This window comes from Eurosta solidaginis, chromosome 2 (genome assembly GCF_040869045.1).
Source record: "Eurosta solidaginis isolate ZX-2024a chromosome 2, ASM4086904v1, whole genome shotgun sequence".
In the NCBI taxonomy this organism is placed as follows: domain Eukaryota; kingdom Metazoa; phylum Arthropoda; class Insecta; order Diptera; family Tephritidae; genus Eurosta; species Eurosta solidaginis.
In genome coordinates, this window is record NC_090320.1 from 170,978,375 (window position 1) to 170,983,951 (window position 5,577).

Below are 5,577 nucleotides of genomic sequence, written 5' to 3' on the forward strand. Positions count from 1 at the left end.
TATCCGACAGCACCTTATCGCCAAAGGCGATGGAAACTTTGTCTTTGTGCTTAGTCGGATTCGGTAGGGACTTTACGGTGGACCAAAGCTTACCTACACCGGTAGAGAGGTTACAACCTCTTAGGTGCTCTTCTCATTTCGCCCGCTTGTGTTCATCCACAAGCAATCTGATGCGTTGGTTTATATCCCTTATTTGGGGGTCGCATGGATCAAGCTGTCTTATAAGGTCGCGTTCCCTCGCTAAGCTCGCGGCCTCCGCAGGGAAGTGGGGCCGAATTTCGGGAATTCTCCCGGCGGGAATGAAATGTGCCGAGGCGGATTCAATGACCTTACGAAAGGCACGCTCCCCTTGGCGGGCATCAGTCGGGATAGGGAGGGCAGCAAAGCTGCTGTCTGTTGCAGATTTATATTCTTCCCACTTTCCTTTTTTGAAGTTTATGAAAGTGCGTTTTTCGGTGACGATGAAGTCGGCGGTACGCTCGAACGAAATAAGTATGGGCAGGTGGTCGGATGCCAATGTTACCATCGGCTGCCAGTTGACGCAGTTTACGAGTTCTGCGCTCTCGATTGAGATATCTGGCGAGCTATGACAGCTTCCTACCATACGTGTGGGGGCGTCTCCGTTTATTGTGCAGAACGTCGTTTCTTCTATTTGATCCGCCAACATCTCACCCCTACTGTCCGCCCGCAAGTTTGAATGCCATAGGTCGTGATGGGCATTGAAATCGCCTAAGATAATGCGATTGTTGCCAGTGAGTAAGGCCTCGAATTTAGGGCGGTATCCACTGGGGCAACAGGTGACAGGAGGGATGTAGATGTTGATGATTGTCCCTGCGGTCGATGCCAGGATCAAATATATGATATTGCACAGAGTGGTGTATAATAAACACGAGTCCGCCTCCATTTCCGCTCTCGCGGTCCTTCCTGTGGACATTATACCCAGAGCAGGTCTGCAATCCAGATCTTGCTGTTAGTTTAGTCTCTTGAATCGCAGCAATGCGGATGTTGTGCCGCTTCATGAAATCGACTATCTCCGTAATCTTCCCAGTTAGTCCATTACAGTTTAACTGCAGAATTCTGAAGTGCATGAGGGGTGACGCCGCCACTCTAGGGGTAAGTGACGGGTGACTACGCCTAGGTTGTGGAAGGCCAGGACGCAATTGCTGTTGTGGCCTTGGGACTGGGCGCCCTTGGGCAAGCATTGGGGTACCCGGATGATTTGGGTTTGCGACCTGGCAACATGGCGCGATGAAACCCGTCGAGGTGTTGCCGTCGCGGAGACCAGAACATCTAGGAAAGTGGCACCACCCAAGGCAGGAGCTGCATTGAGCGGATGTCGCAAACCTATATATTCTGTGCTGGCAGACGGTGCAAACGGAGGTAGGGACTAAGAGTCTGTTTCCCTGACCTGCACGATTGCTGCCAGAAAAGAGGGGGGGAGAAGAAGACGGGGGCAGGGGCTGATGCTCAGCATTGCTACCAGCTCTACTACGAAGGTAGTAGTTATGAGTGTTATCAGCTGTTTGAGTTGTTGGCGCCGTGTGGCGCGAGCAGCAGCGGGTACTTGTTGTGGCTTGCTGAGCAGCGAGGCTGCTGGAAGGTAGTGGAGGGGCGCTTAGGCGTAGACTACGGGACGCCCTTGGGCGTGAGCAGCAAGGAGCCACAAAAGATTTATAAAAGTTACGTGGACGTCGGGTTTTGGGATCAAGCCCAGAACAACCTGTCCGATGCAACCATCCCTTGCACGAGACACACTGAACAGAGTATGACCGTCCTAAAAAGATTCTTTTCTGGCAAATGCAGCAAAACCATTTCTCAGGACCGGGGTCAGGAGACGGACCCGGATTGGGTTCGATACCTTCCCGGAGTAAGAGAATATGTAGCAGTCCTGCTGCAAGGAGCTGCTGGGAGGATGACAATTTGTGGGAGGGACGAAACAAATTAAATGGGGTCACACTGAAATGACAGTCCTTGGTCGGGAAAAATCCCGAGTCGCTCCGGTACATAGAACCGACTGCCTTGGGAAGCGATAATTATTGGTTTTGGTTGTTAGTTTTGAGGCATCGTCTTCGAGTGCCTTCTGATCGTATATGCCGGTTCTTTTGCATTCTTTTAATTGCATAAAGTGCCGTTGAAACCTTCCTCACCCTCTCCTCCACGTTGAGCTTCCATGATAGCTTACTGTCTAGGATGATTACTAGATATTTTGTGCACGGTTTCTCCCGTAGGGTCGCCCCTCCTAACTTAGGGACTTTGTACCTCTTTGTAAACAAGACCATATGCAACGTCATCTGCGTAAACCGTAAGTTTTGCTGGTCCCTCGTAGAATCCCCTGAGCAGTTGGTTAATGACCAACGTCCACAGCAGAGGTGATAGCACCCCTCCCTGCGGAGTGCCCCTGGCCTCTAATTTCGTGGCCGCGTACAATCCCCATTGCGATGTAATCTTACTGCAGTTTAACATGCAGTCGATCCATATGGGTAAGGCTGGATGTACTTCCACGTAATTAAGACCAGCCATAATCGGCCATTTAGAAACACTGTTGAAAGCCCCGGCAATGCTTAAGAAGACTTCTAGAGCATATTCCTTATATTCCAGGGCTTTTTTTATGCTTATTACCACCCTATGCAATGTGGTGTCTACTGACTTGCCTTTAGTGTACGCCTGTTGTGTTGTGGAGAGCAGCTTTTCATCCACGTTGGACTTTATGTTAATAAGCTCTCTTTCTACAGATATCCACCTTTCACTAGTCATCTGTTCGAAAGGACTGCTACGATCAACCAGCGCCACAGTCAGTGACTGCATTCCCACATCACTCATCTTCTCGGGAAAAGCCGGCGTCTTAGTGTTAATTCCCTTTGGCACCTCCGAGAAAGCCGGAGTCTTAGCTTTAACTCCCTTTAGCACCTCCGAGAAAGTCGGAGTCTTAGCGTTATCTCCCTTTGGCTTATCTCCTACTTCCGTAGTTGGAACTTACCTCTGACTCGCAGCCTTCGAGGCTATTGGGGCCCATCTGTCTTACAGCTTTGGGCCTACTTGTCTTGTCTATGCGACTGACCTGCCTCTCGGCTCTGGGACTGGGTCCTTTCTGCCTCTTAAAGCAGGCTTGTCGCCTTCCGCCGAATGTTGCCTCTTCATTCTGCCATTCGACGCTTCTTCCTCGTACCGGTTGCAGAACCGAGGGTTTCTAGCAGCAAAACTTTTGAACTGCTTTCGACCTACTTCTACCGCCTCATGGGCCCATTCCAAGCGCTCGATCTCCACTTCTGCTGGGGCGACCACTGCCCACAAGCGTTGGACAATTCTTAGTGATGCACGGTACTGCGAGAGAGCTCTTTTACTTCCCCTGCTCCGTACTCTTCTTCACTCTTCTACTCATTTGTGTGCTTTTCCGGAATTCTTTGAATCAGCACTACTCTCGCTCGCCGAGTCCGACGCATCGCTTAATACGTATTCGTCGTCCTTGGCTTGCGACTCAGTCCTCCTCTTATCATCCTACTTATTACAATTTGGTAATGAATCGTTCATCTTGGTCGTACGACCACCATTCCGACAAGGCGGGCTCAGCGGTCCAGTATTATATACGGGGAAAGAACCGTCAGCCACAGCAGCGCCCCTTACGGTGGTAAGGCCATTAATACTTCCCGAGGTGGTCCGGTTTCGGGAAGGCTCCGTTCGAATACAGCCGAATTTATCCCCTGGCTGCAAATCGTCCAAAAGGCACGGTCCGCATAACACCCTGGATTAGGGGGTTGGCAGTTCTTGGTCACCGACATCCCGCCGCCCTCCTATTAGGCGAAACGGTTTAGATGCCAGTCCTAAACAGCTCCGCCACCTAGTCGGGCGCTATGGACATCGGCTAAGTCCTCACACCAACGACAAGGTGCCTACCCTAGTGAGGGAGAGATTGGAGAGATAGCTGTTTATTTTATTACAAAGCTCATCGATGTAGGAAACAATAGCATAGGCGTAGAAACAATAGTGACTCCTTCTGGTGGTAAAGGTAGCTATTGATATGTAGAAGTTAAACAGAAATTTGAATATGGGTTTTTTTTTTAAGTTATTGCAAAAAAAGCGTTGAGGATTTTTAATATCTTACGAGGTACCTTCGTACATGTTTCTAAGAATGAAGAATGGGACCTATTCAAACTTCGCTATACTTTAACATACAATAATTTACCCCATTTTAACACAACTATCATTTTTTGATTTTATTAAATTTTATAAAATGTTTCTTCCTCTACAGTGCAATTTACTTATTAGATGGTAAAGATGGTTTCGCATTATCTCCGTCAGTAACTGTGACAAGGTGGCCACAGCGTGACTCGGAGCGTCTCTTCAATAGCTCTCTAGTGGTGATGGTGACAGCAGAAAAACCCAACTGTTTACAAATGTTACACTTCAAAAAGAATCAAAATATCTGCCATTGCGTCTACGGCTCAAATACTCACAATATATGAATGAATCGAACGCTCCTAATTGTCTGCCTAACGGATAGTATACATAATCAAATCGAAAATGTGCTTGAACAGGAAAATATTTCAATTGGAAAACAAAAACCAATTAAGATAGTTTATATATTATTAAAGTACTTACTTTTCTTTATATCAACTGTATTAATTTAAGTTGCAATTTCATGTGCATATATAATAAGGGATGTCTTGATACGATTGCCGTCGGAATTAGATTTGAAACGAATCTATACTCCTGCTAAGGGTTGCAGAATTATTGCTTGAATGATTAGTTCATATTTTACTTTACTTATTAATTTTAAATTCAATTACCACAGCAATCGGATTCCACGACACCTTTTAATATTCTTGATCTGAAAAAAGAGTAAATCTAATAAAAATTTCTACTTAGCTTTAAGTTGTAGGCTTAAATTGATTCAAATAATCAAATTTTTTATTCGAAACCATGGAAACAACTCAAATTTTACATGAATATAACACACTTCTGAATTGTCCAAATATAAAGTTAGCTGCTGCAGCAATATAGCTCAAAGCAATTAATATATTTTTATGTTATTATTAAAGTATTTACTTCTTTTTTATATTAAATGTATTAATTTAAGTTGCAATTTCATGTATATATGAGGCTCCAAGATGCAAAACCAGATGAATTCATGATATGTAAAACTTAGAAAAGCACAAAAAAAATTTAAATTTGTTATGAATGAAAATTGTTATGAATTTTCAATACGGGTTTTTAGAATGTTGCTAGGCGATGCAATATTGTCGCAATTTAAATATTATTTTAAAAAATCTGGTTTTGCATCTAGGCGCCTCATATATAATATTCTTTATGTGGAAAAAAATTACTAAATCTAATGATATGTTTTAAATGAATTTGTTGGACTGAATACCTTTTTCTTAAGCTTAGTTTTACTTTCAAAAAAGTTGAATCAAATTTTTAATACTTGCGATAAACATAAACCTGTGAAGAGAAAAATAGCAGCGTCAATTTTCAACAAATTTCGTCAATTAAATACTTCTTTTTTTATTTCCGATATTTGAAGAAAAGCTTCTATGAACTTTGCAAACCCATCTCAAAAAAATTTCAAAAATTTGAGAAAAT

The 5,577-nt window shown here is 44.4% G+C and overlaps 1 protein-coding gene across 6 annotated transcripts in view; it reads left to right on the plus strand.

The window, feature by feature from the left end:
* The window catches only part of LOC137240322 (uncharacterized), a 9,136-nt gene extending 3,954 nt beyond the window's left edge, over positions 1 to 5,182 (plus strand). For all 6 annotated transcript variants that reach the window (XR_010949694.1, XM_067766399.1, XM_067766398.1 and 3 more), the window contains one exon: positions 4,247 to 5,182. The gene's annotated coding sequence lies outside the window, so the exon portion shown is untranslated. The remainder of the gene's footprint in view (positions 1 to 4,246) is intronic.
* Positions 5,183 to 5,577: the final 395 nt, after the last annotated feature.